General features: G+C 37.5%; 1 non-coding gene across 1 annotated transcript; it reads left to right on the plus strand.

Annotated features, from left to right (window-relative positions):
- Window positions 1-2,318: 2,318 nt before the first annotated feature.
- On the plus strand, window positions 2,319-2,425 carry LOC131640504 (small nucleolar RNA R71). Its single transcript, XR_009295263.1, has one exon. It is a non-coding gene; the product is annotated as a small nucleolar RNA R71 (small nucleolar RNA).
- The last annotated feature ends 10,593 nt before the right edge of the window (window positions 2,426-13,018 follow it).

Below are 13,018 nucleotides of genomic sequence, written 5' to 3' on the forward strand. Positions count from 1 at the left end.
GCTTCCTATAGTCAATGCACATTCTCCATCCAGTTTGGGTACGTTGTGCTACAGATTCGCCTTTAGCGTTAGTGATTACAGTAACTCCTCCTTTCTTTGGTACGACGTGAACAGGGCTAACCCATTTACTATCGGATATAGGATATATTATTCCGGCTTCTAGTAGTTTATGGATTTCCTTCTTAACCACATCACTCATAATAGGATTTATCCGCCTTTGATGTTCTCTAGATGTTTTACAGTCGTCTTCGAGCATTATGCGGTGCATACAGAGGGAAGGACTTATTCCTTTCAAATATGATATGTTATATCCTAAAGCGGTTGGGTATTTTCTTAGGACAGTAAGTAATTTTACAGTCTCGGTTTGTCCTAAGTTAGCGTTTACTATAACTGGTCGGTTTTGTTCTTCGTCAAGGAATTCGTATCTTAGATCGGTAGGCAGTGTTTTTAGTTCTATAGCAGGCTTCTTCGGTCCAGGTATAGGATCAGGAGTAAGTGCCAAGCATTCACTCAAGTGGTTATCTTGATATTCCCCTCGCCAGTTGTCATCTTCAAGGATTGGCGGCATAGGAATTTTTATGATCTCGGTTTCCTTGTTTGGCTCGGATTGTATTTCATTAACACACTCGTCGATTATGTCAGCAGAGCAGCATGTGTCAATTATAGAAGGTGCTTTTAGGAATTGGGAAAGGATAAATTCTATTTTCTCTTCTCCTACTTCGAAAGTAAGCTTTCCTCGCTTTACGTCTATAATTGCACCAGCGGTTGCTAAGAATGGTCTTCCTAATATGATCGGGATGTTAGAATCTTCTTGGATATCCATAATGATGAAATCAGTCGGGATGTAGAATTGACCTACACGAACAGGGATATTCTCTAACATTCCTACAGGATATTTTACTGAACGGTCTGCTAGTTGAAGAGACATTCTCGTTGCTTTAAGCTCACCTAGATTTAGTTTCTTACAGGTTGAAAGAGGCATCAAACTAACACTAGCTCCTAAATCGCACAAGGCTTTCTCTATAATGGTTTTACCTATTACGCAGGGTATAGAGAAACTACCAGGGTCTTTCAGTTTTGGAGGCATGTTGTTTTGGATGATAGCACTACATTCAGCGGTAAGCGTCACAGTTTCGTTATCCTCTAGTTTCTTTTTGTTCGATAAGATTTCTTTTAGGAATTTAGCGTACGAAGGCATTTCAGTTATGGCTTCTGTGAATGGTATGGTTATGTTTAATTGCTTCAGAAGTTCTACAAATCTCTTAAATTGCGCTTCGGTTTTTGATTTAGCTAATCTTTGAGGATAAGGAATTGGCGGCTTATAAGGTGGTGGTGGAACATAAGGTTTTTCCTTTTCAGATTCCACTTCGTTATGGTTCTCTTTAGTCTTAGCAGTTTGGTCATCATTTGGTGTCTTTTGGGTTTCCTTTGGCTCTTGTTGTGACATGGGTACGTTTTGAGTTCGAGGATCAACGGGTCCATCGTAATTCGTTCCACTTCGTAGTGTTATTGCGTTCGCATGTCCTTTAGGATTAGGTTGTGGTTGAGCAGGAAACGTGCCAACAGGGGCAGCGGTAGGTGCTTGTTGTTGAGCTACTTGTGAGATTTGAGTTTCAAGCATTTTGTTATGCATAGCTAAAGCATCTACTTTGTTCGATAGTTGTTTTAGTTGCTCGCTATTGTGAATATTTTGATTCAGGAAGTCTTTGTTGGTTTGTTGTTGGGAAGCTATAAAGTTTTCCATCATGATTTCTAGATTTGACTTCCTAGGAGTGTTTTGAGCAACTACAGGCGCTTTTTGGTAGCCAGGTGGTACAGCAGGTGCTTGTCCAGGTGCGTACAACGCATTGTTGTTTTTATAGGAAAAGTTCGGATGGTTCTTCCATCCAGGGTTGTACGTGTTAGAATAAGGGTTTCCTTGAGCATAATTTACTTGATCAGATGGGGTTCCAGTCAAGAGTTGACATTCGGCAACTACATGTCCAGTCAATCCACAGATCTCGCAGTTAGGTATTACAGCAGCAGCGGTGGCTGATGGAGTGACGGTTAAGTTCTCGATCTTTTGAGTTAAAGCGTCTACTTTCGAGTTAACACGGTCTATACCACTTATTTCGTACATTCCTCCTTTGGTTTGGGCTTTCTCTAGAGCGGCTCGTTCTCCACCCCATTGGTAATGGTTTTGTGCCATGTTCTCTATGATGTTATATGCTTCATCATGTTGCTTGTCCATTAATGCTCCGCCAGCAGCGGCATCTATAGTCATTTTAGTGTTATATAAGAGACCACCATAGAAAGTATGGATGATCAGCCATGGTTCGAGTCCATGATGAGGGCATAGTCTAAGCATGTCCTTATAACGTTCCCAAGCTTCGAAGAGTGATTCGTTATCTTTCTGGGTAAATCCGTTGATTTGACCTCTGAGCATAGCAGTTTTGCTAGGCGGGAAATATCTCGCTAAGAATACTCTCTTCAATTCGTCCCATGTGGTTATGGAGTTCGAAGGCAGGGATTGAAGCCACGCTCTAGCTCTATCTCTCAAGGAGAAAGGAAAGAGACGTAATCGAATAGCTTCGGAACTAACGTTGTTAGCTTTGACAGTGTCGGGATATTGCACGAACACAGATAAATGGAGGTTAGGGTCGTCTACAGGGCTTCCAGAGAATTGATTCTGTTGAACAGCTTGGACCAGTGAAGGTTTCAGTTCGAAATTGTTCGCCTCAATCGCAGGTGGTGCGATGCTTGAGTGCGGTTCAGCGCGCGAAGGAGCGGCATATTCTCTAAGAGGACGAAGAGCAGCCATCTCTAACTTTGGGGTGAATTGATTCGTTTGATCAGTAAAAATCAATTCCTGATTAATCGGAATTGGGTCTTCTTCGGGAAGATTGCGAGCTCGACGTTTGACGTTAATGAAACGTTCGATCTCGTTAATTCGTTGTATTAAATCTCCTCCTTGTGAACGAGTATTTGGCATACAATCGTTCAAAAAGAAAGGGAAGAATTGTCCTAGTCTCTACGGTGTAACAGTGAGTTACAATATCGACTTAAATAGTCCCCGGCAACGGCGCCAAAAACTTGATTGCGACTTTACGTGTCTATAAATCTGATAACTGCAAGTGCACAGTCGTGTCGTGTAGTTTTAAAAGATATCGAATCCACAGGGACTATGAATCGACCTACCGTTATCTAAGGTTACTATGTAAAGCTAGGAGTACTAAAATTTCGATTGTTCCTAAGGGAAAGTGATTGTGAGAAAATAAAGAATAATAATAAAAGACAGGTATCAGTATGTATTTCGTTTAACTTGAGGTAATCTGAAGGTCCATTGGCTTTTGCATAATTAAATTAAAAATCTTTACTAATTCAATTGATTAAAAATCCTCGTCTCAAACTTTCGCTCTGTTGATTCAGATTACTATCCTAATCCTAATGTACGCTTTCGCCATCCCATTAGATTTCAGAAGAGCTTTTTGGAAACAATGTAATTAATAAAATGCCTATTTTATGAGGTTGTTATCTATTTAAATCTCCCAATCTCAAACTTTCGCTCTGTTGACTCGGAGCAAGCTAATATCCCTAACGTACGCTTTCGCCGTCCCGCTCGAGTGTAAAAACAATTTTTGAAAATAAATAAGTCCCAATTAGTTTTAATACGCTTTCGCCATCCTTAAAACTAATGTCCTATGTCTACTATCTGGTTAAAGATCTCAAACTTTCGCTCTATTGATTTTAACCTTTGACCGTCTTAACTCCTCAAACTTTCGCTCTATTGGTTTTAAGACTTACTAATTAATTAGACATACAAACCAAAAACAAGTGATAATTAATAAAACATAATTAATCCAATTTATTTCGGATCCCTACGGTTAACTTACTTTACATACCGACACCTTTAGTAATTTAGCCAGACATATTAATACGGTTAAACATGCATAAATTGGTTTGGTTCATAATAATAAGCATATTAAATGGTATATAATATATCATGCAAATAAATATAAATAAGGCGGTAAATAAAAACCTGAATTAAATAAATGGTAATTGGATCTTCAAGTACTGAACTTCCACCACAGGTTGGCTGGATTGTTCCTCGGAATTTAAATGGCAGAAAATAAAAACAAGGAAATAAAACGATAAATCTAACGTAAGGCTAGATCTATGAAAAGTTCACAACAATTTCCAGTGTAGAAATCGTTGTGAGAAAATAAATGGTTGAATGAAAGCAGAATAAAGAGAAACGGTTCGCGGTACAATTTCGGCAGCACTTCGTTGGCAGGAAATCGGACTCTTTGAAAGTGAGATAGCAGGTCCTATTTATAGGAGAGGGTCTGCTGTGACGTTGCGTGAAAAGAGGAGCTTTTTGCAGACTGGGCGTGGAGACGTGCGTCTCCGTTTCTTCAGGAGGCAGCTTGACTGACTTGAGACGTGCGTCTCAAGTGGAGAAGATGTAGGAACATGGAGACGTGCGTCTCCCTTTGCTGACGTGGCATAGAGGACGTGGAGACGTGCATCTCCACTTGCTGGGCAGGTTTGGGCCACGCGCCTTTGGTTCCATGGTGGGCTGAATATCTCTTTTGGGCCTTTTGGGTCCTAATTGCACCCCTCTTTCGCTTCAGCACTCCTTTTTCGTCTTTTAGGCATAAATATTGGTCATTTAAGCTCTATTTTCTTTCCTTTTCACAAATAGTCGTAATTGAAGTGTAAAACCTGAAACAAAGCAAATACACGCGTAATATCATAATAAATTAACATAATAAATGGAAAATGCTATAAATATCTATGGATTTTAAGCTAAATATACGATATAAAATCGTGTTATCAATAACACCAAGAGAAGTAAGCCCAAAAAATAACACAAGAATTGTTAGACCAAACGACACGACACTTGGTCGGACAAGACCGACCCGCTCTGATACCACTAATGTAACACCCCAATTCTACCCAGGCATATAGGTACAAATATCAGAGTATAAAAATTAAATTCATAAAAACAATTAGGGGCGTTACACTAAGTAACCACATAACCAAACATAACATACTCGCAAAAGATGCGTAACACAAATAGTCAAAGAGGAAAGATTCTCATAAACACCTGAATGTATTCATACTTATATATATATATATATATATATATATATATATATATATATATATATATGCATCGGTAAACAAAATATCCACAACATTCCTCCAAAATACACCGTATGAGAAGGTATCCAAAATACATAATACGAATGCATCTAAAGGATCAAATATACATCAAAAGGATCCTATAAGCATTATCTACAAAATAAGTGTTCGATCCCCCCCTAGGTGTTACGTATCACGAGCGGACGACGCCAAAACGGACGACTACAAGGAGAGCACCTACACTTGCGGATCACCTGCACATTACCCACGAGTAGGTAACATTAAGGCAGAAGGGTCAGAATATAATTCATAATGAAAGCATGATAAATATAGTGATGCCCACAAGTATCATCCAGAATCATATAACAAGATAATCCACTAAGTCAGCCACAATCAATATATAAGTAATGCGACACATGAATGGTAACATAAATTATAAAGACTGACGATGATGAATGAGACTCGACTATGCATATGCATGTGGTACCAAATCCGGAGTAAAACTCCTCCTTGTCATTATGACAAATACACCTTGCCGAGCATTATGCTGGGACTTCTTTCCCTCAGGAAAATACACCTTTGTCGAGCAGTAAGCTACGACTAACCGTCATCGAGCATCTAGCCCCCACTGATGACCTCTTGCCACTCGGGCAAATACACCTTTTTACCGAGCATTAAGCTTCCACTGGTAATAATTGCCAATTCAGGCCACCTGTTAATAGCATTCCGCCATTAACGTAATGAAATGTCATGCTGTGCATACAAACGACTCAATTACATAACAACAACAACAACAATATAACTCGGTCACATATCTACATCACACCGGTTATATTAATCCACACGGGTACATCCTCAAAATTGCCACTCGGGCGTTCATATTCACACAGCACACATATACCGTCAAAACATACTTGATTAGCAAATATCATTTCACAAAATACATTTATGAAAAATCATTCAACCACCAACACACTCCTCTTTATCATAAAGGATACTCAAGGGTTCCCATAATACTTCAAACGGCGCGTAGAAACGACCTACGGTTCAAAAGATACAACAAAACGAAGTTTGGAAAACAAAATTTCGCACAGTCCGCTTGAGCTCGGCTCAGCGGACCCAGACAGAAAATCATCAGACAAAAATATAGAACCTCCGCTCATCGGACCTTCACAGAGATTTTTCTGCAAGAGGACCTCCGCTCAGCGGACCCCCTCCGCTCAGCGGACCTGCGTAAACATAGAAAAATCAGTTCTGCAACAGACCTACAAAACCCCACCCAATCATCTCAAAACCTCAAATAAGCCTCCCTACACATCCTACACAACCCATACATGCCATATATTCACTCTAACAATCAATGATCCATGGCTCACTCACTAAATGTCAATAACTTAATAAATCCTTCATGAGCAAGAAAAACATGGAGAAATGGAAAAACAAACATGATCCATGGGAATATCTATCATCATAGTACACATACACACCACAAAATCAAGTTTATAACTTCAAAACTCACAAAACACCCAATCCACCATTTTTGGTCAAACTTAGAAAAGAGCAAGAACAAGAACAAAACACACAAAACTATAAGAGTCATACAATCAAGATAAACTAGATTCATCCCCCTTACCTTGGTTAGATTCTTGGCTCTAGCTTGGTTTGGATTTCTACAATTCTCTTCTTCTCTTTTTTTTCTCTTCTTTCTCTTCTCTTCACAAGTTTTCTTTCTTTCTTTCCCAAAATATCTCAAAATATCTCTTTTTCTCTCTATATCTCTTTCTATTTCTCTACTTCTCATTTTCACCCACTCAACTCTCATAAATTCTAATTTTGGCCCAAATGTTACTAAACATTAATTCTAACCAATTAACACCCAAAACATAATAATTACACACATGGAAAGTAATAAGTGAAATATTAACATAATTAATATTTACCGACTGACTCGACTCAAAAACGGTAAAATTAGGGAAATGTAGCAAACATCACAATTATTTAGAAAAACACATTTACGGGCGTTACATCTTGTACAAAAGATGTTAACTCTTTCAGTCTTTCCACATTAGGCGCTTTGAAACCGTACTTCTTGGTATGCCTTTTTACCCATTCCATAACTTAATCCTATAATGTTTGCAAAGAAAACTCTCTAAATTTTTTTTGGAAAAATCATGTTTATGGAAAAAGATGGATTTTTTTTTATGCATGTATGAATGCATGGATGCATGAATGCCACATATACAAACATGGTAAGGCAAACATGATAATGCAAACATAGTAACGCAAACATGGTACTACAAACATGGTAATACAAACATGGTACACACAAGTTCAAAGGTTCAGCGTCACGAGCATTAGGTCAGAGAACCAAACATGGGATAGTACTAGAGTTTAATCACCTGCACAACATGTTCTACTGATACGCCAGAGTCTACATTTTTCTTTCGTATATTACCGGCTTGCACAACTGAACTTGTGAGCTAGCAATATTCTCAAGAAAAACTCATCTGAGTGTGGCTCTCCGCATGACAACTAATCCAGGTCTTCACCTGAATAGTTTCTGCACCACAACCTAATAAGGCCAGGATGGGTTATGGGTTCTATAGCCAACTCAGCTTCTACAGTTCAATGAAAGCAATAATGTCTTTGCAACTGAACTTGCTAAACATATACTACCAACAAGGAACCTCCACTGAGCGGAAGGATTCTCATGCTAGCTTTTTAAGGACTGACTCCTTGTATGCCATACATGACTATACCTTCCACCTAATTCTTATGTGTACTTAATCCGGGTTAGGATTTGTCCATAATGTATCACTTGTAACAAAATCACACAAGTAACAGAACCAAAGAACCACATATGTAACAAGAATGGAAACATAATAATTAGAAATAACCCTTTCTTTGGAAACAATAAAAAGTTTTGTCCCCAGTGAAGTCGCCATTTTTCTGTCGCGGGGAAAAATCGTATCTTTTTCGGGATGAGACACTTGATGCCTTCTTTGGGCTCGAGTGCTCATGAAAATGATTTTTCTTTTGTTTTTGTCACGACCAAACTTTTTATTGTTTCCAAAACAAGAAAAGGAAAAAAGTTGCAATAACCTTAAAAGAGATGCAAAGCCATAAACTAAAAGCAATGCAAAAGTGGGGGAGAGATTCCGGGTAAGAGGATTGGTTAGACAAAGGGAAGGTATTAGCACCCAACGTATCTATAGTACTCTATAGGTTTCTTTGTTATGTTTGTTTCATTCTATGTTATGGTGGAGGTTCTTGTGAAATAGGTGGGACCTAAGGTGTTTGTTTGATTATGCTCGCAAAGATCATCGCGATCCTCTACATACATATCCCTTAGAGGGAATCAGAGCATCTGTAGCTTGGGGTCTACGGGTGCTAAGGTTTGAGTGGTTTGAGGGAGAAGTTTTGCTCGCCAAGGATACGACCTTGTGCCTACGTATTCTCAAAGGGATGTTGAGAAAATCAGAGCAATCGTAGTTCCCACTTATGCTAGTGGAAGCAAAGGATAAGAGACAAATATCATCTAAATGCTCGATGTATCTAATCTATATCATCACATACATCTGTTTGATTTTTGTTTGAAATCTTTTCATTATAAGCCCTGGGCTGTGCCACTTATGGCGCTTAGAATGATAAAGATGTTTTTTTGTTTAGCCAGCCTTGTGGCAAAAACTTTCAATGAAGTCAGCCTTGTGACAAAAAGTTTTGATTAATCAGCCAGCCTTGTGGCAAAGGTTTCGACGAAGCCAGCCTTGTGGCAAAAACTTTGATTAATCAGCCAGCCTGGTGGAAAAAGGTTTGATTGATTAGCCAGCCTTGTGGCAAAAAAAAGTTATTTGATTGATTGATTGTTTGTGATGATATAGAAGAGATACTCCTATCATAGAGATGATAAATGTCTAATCTCCTAGGGTATTTGTTTTGGATTATGGGGATGCTTATAAGAAGCCCGTGGGTCCTTGTACGAAGCCCAAGAGGAGGCTATCCGAGGGTCCTTGCATTGTAAGCCCAAGAGGAGGCGATGGGAGGGACAATTGAGGGTCCTTGCATTGTAAGCCCAAGAGGAGGCTATGGGAGGGACAAGTCGTTTGTACAAAGCCCAAGAGGAGGCATGGTATAGTTGGTTTGAGCTCTTAGAGCGATTTCACCGGGAAACCATACTCTATGTCCTAACCTAAACTCGGGAGATTCTTTGCACGAAGCCCAATAGGAGGCTATGGGGAACCTAGTGTTGTACTAAGTTGAACAAGTATATACATGAACACAAATAGATGAACAAGTATGAACAAACATGGACAAACATGAACAAGTATGAACAATTACACATATATATGACAAAGTGTGTGTATACAATGGAGTTTATGAAGGAAATATACCTGTAAGCATGATCCGTTTGTACACGGGGGCTCGGGACTCATACTCGGGGAGAGGCCCACTTGAGTTTATTCAAAGCTATGTAAACAAGTATTTACAAAAGGGCTTGGGACTTATACCTACATGGAGGCCCATGGTATTTTTGGGAAGATTTAAAGAAAACCTTCATTTTTGATTTGTTGTTCAAGGTTAAAAAACAAATTGATCGAGGTATGTGTCATACCCCAATTTTTGACCTAAGATTCCACCTCATATCATTGCATATGCATCATTTGCATCTCTAACAAATTGCATAGTTTGTGTTTGCTACTTGTGACTCAGCAGGGTTTAAACAAGAAATCACTCATCAGTACAAGTAACAAATCAATTAGGGTTTTGTTCTCCCTCCATTTCAAATGAATCATCTTCATCAACAATCAACATTTGGTCCTCAGAGATTCATTTCAACAAGCTCAAAGGCTCTGAACCAACCAGATTAGGGTTTTGACTGAAGATAGCATACTCCTGACTTTTGCTCAGGATTTGACCTAAAGACTTGGGACATGACCTCAAGACCCCAAGTACATCATTTTGACCTAATCCATTGGCTCATAACATCTCCTATACAAGGATTGATCAACAGTGAAATTTCAAATCATCAGATTAGGGTTTTGAACTATCAGGGACTGAAATCAGGGATCACATTTGGGAAACCCTAAAAATCCCCAGGAAGTCAATCAAAGATTTCAATCATCCTCAAATAATCCCTATGACAATATCCAATGGAAATTGCATCTCAATTCAAGATCCACAGTCATCAATTTCATCAGGTCGACAATTAGGGTTTTTGACCTAATTCACTGAACAACTGACTTTTCTAATCAGAACATGGTGCCACAACTCAAACCATGACTCAATATCCTCTAATGCTTCAATATGATACATTCATACCATTCATTTGGTGAGGATAGCCTAGTTCATTTGAAATCTCCAGAAACGCGGTTCGTCTGAAAAAGTCAACTGCATAAGATCACCATTGACTTTTGGGGAATTTTGGTCAACCATGACTTTTGAAGTTTTAAATCATCAATATATGATATGAGAAGTCATTTGATCAAGAAAAATCAAGAAAATCAATCAAGAATCAAAAAGTCAATGTTTGACTTTTATACTTAGAAAAATTTTCTAAGTGTTTTTCAATGGTTTTTTCCAAACTTTGGAAGGGAATAACTCAAAATTTCACCTACAAACTGAAAAAAACTTCCAACATGAAAGTTGTAGATTTTGATCCAATAAACAACTTTGACACATATGATGATTTTCCAAAAGATCAACCATTTAAGAGATATGGAGCTTCAAAGTTGGTATCTTTTGAAAATTTCACTTAAAACTTCATTTTCTTCAAAGTTCATGGATCTTTTTCACCCATTTCCTTAAAGGTCTTGAAGAAACTTTCAACTAGGGTTTTGAAGTGTGTAATATGAGCTTTCCAAAATTTCCAAGAGCATGAAAAAATATGGAGTGTAACTATGGTTTTGAATTTTGACATTAGTGAACTTTTCACTTGAAATTTCATGCCATTTTCACTAAGTTATGAACCATTTTGCCAAATGATCCAAGTAATGATGCATAGAAGCAATAATTGAATGATATTTTTTGATTTGAAGATCAGAATGGAAGAGGATAAGAAGCTTGAGTTTTAACCATGGTTTGGTCACTTTAACCATTTTGCATTAAATGTAAAAGATTCCTTTTTATCTCTTAAGCCAAATCACCAATTCTTGATCAACTTGCAAAGGTCTGAGTTCAGAACTCTTGGCCTATAAATAGAGGTCCAAACTTCATTCAAAATCACACCAAAACCTCACAAAAGATAGGTTTTCTCTTTCTTTCTTGAATTGCAAGTTTCTTAAGTTTCTAAGAGGTAGAAAACTCAACCTCCAAACCCTTGAAGTTATGGCCAAAGTGATGGTTCTAGCAACTCATAAACATCATATGGGATGTGTTTGAACCACTCACACACCCCAAATCACCCCAAAACTCAGATTCACTTTTCAACCTCCATATGAACATGAAATGAACCTTATCATGCCAAAATCCATTCTAGCTCATTTCTGTCCAAACTATCACTTCTAACATCATCCATATATCATATATGAACTATACAATCCATCACATATAGCCAATAACCTCAGAATCATCAAGCTCGATTCATACTTGGTCCTACTGCAGATCGGGTTCCACCAACTGATCCAGATGTTTTCAATCCACTCCAAGCATTCAAACACCTTCCCTAAGGTCCATTGAAGCTATCCAGATCATCAAACAACTTCTGTAACACCCCTATTGCAGAATTCGATTCTCACTTTTGCCGTTTTTGAAGGTAAACTACTTGAACTTCAAACTCTATGAATCATGCATCATAAATGAAATATGAACATACCATCTTGTTTCTGCACCTATGAGGATCATTAACCCTCAATCAATTGCTATTTATCTTGCACATACACGATTTCATGATCAATCTCAGAATTAGGGTTCTTCGTGTTCATCACAAAATTGATCACCTTAGAGGAAAAATAAATGAATTATGAGGGCACCATCATGATCCTTGTGAAAAACCGAGTGAGATAGACCCTTCACTTGATCAATTTGGTTCAGTTTTCAGAAATTTCAAAATCAAATTGGGGATGTGTTCTTGGCGCCATTTTCTGTTCAGAAATTTCAAATGTTCGTTTTTAAATATAATTAAATGGATGCGTTATACTTACAAGCTGCGCGCGCAGCCCAGTTGGTAAGTGTTTTGGCTGGTGAGAGAGAGAGCGTGGGTTCAAACCCTTGTGGAGACAGAACATTTTTTTAACACTATTTTTCTTTATTTTCTTCACAAACTTTATTTAATTAATTAATTAACCAAACTAATTCATTTTTTCTTCATTTTTTGTATACTCCTCATTTAATATATATATTTTATGAATACCAAAAAAAATCACAAAAATATATTTAGTTAATACATTTTTAAATAGGTTTAAAATGACATGTTTTTAAGTGTTTTTAAATACTTTAAAATATTATTTTTCATTTGATTTTTAACCTAATCACTTGTAAATATTTTTTGTGATCAAACCCTAATCATTTAGGTGTTAATTAAGTATAATCTTTTTGTTTATCTTGATTAATTTAACTTCTTTCAAAATTTCAAACCGTTTTAAAACAAACGATCATTCTTTTCAAAACGATAAACCATTTCTTTTTTGATTTCAAAGGAAAATATTGATTAAATCTTTTTAATTGATCAATTGATTTTCAAAGCGATGTGGGGCCTCTCGAATATTAGAGAGTATAAGACCCACTCCTTTTTCTTTATACAGTCTTTTTTTCAAAAAAAGCAAATAAACTTCTTTTAAAACAATACTTTTCAAACTGTTTTTAAAAACAACGAAACCTCGCGTCTGTTAATAAAACAATCAACCATGTTTTATAAAATAAAACATGGGCCTCCACATAGGTATAATTCTCATTC

Source organism: Vicia villosa, unplaced genomic scaffold, assembly GCF_029867415.1.
Source record: "Vicia villosa cultivar HV-30 ecotype Madison, WI unplaced genomic scaffold, Vvil1.0 ctg.003182F_1_1, whole genome shotgun sequence".
In the NCBI taxonomy this organism is placed as follows: domain Eukaryota; kingdom Viridiplantae; phylum Streptophyta; class Magnoliopsida; order Fabales; family Fabaceae; genus Vicia; species Vicia villosa.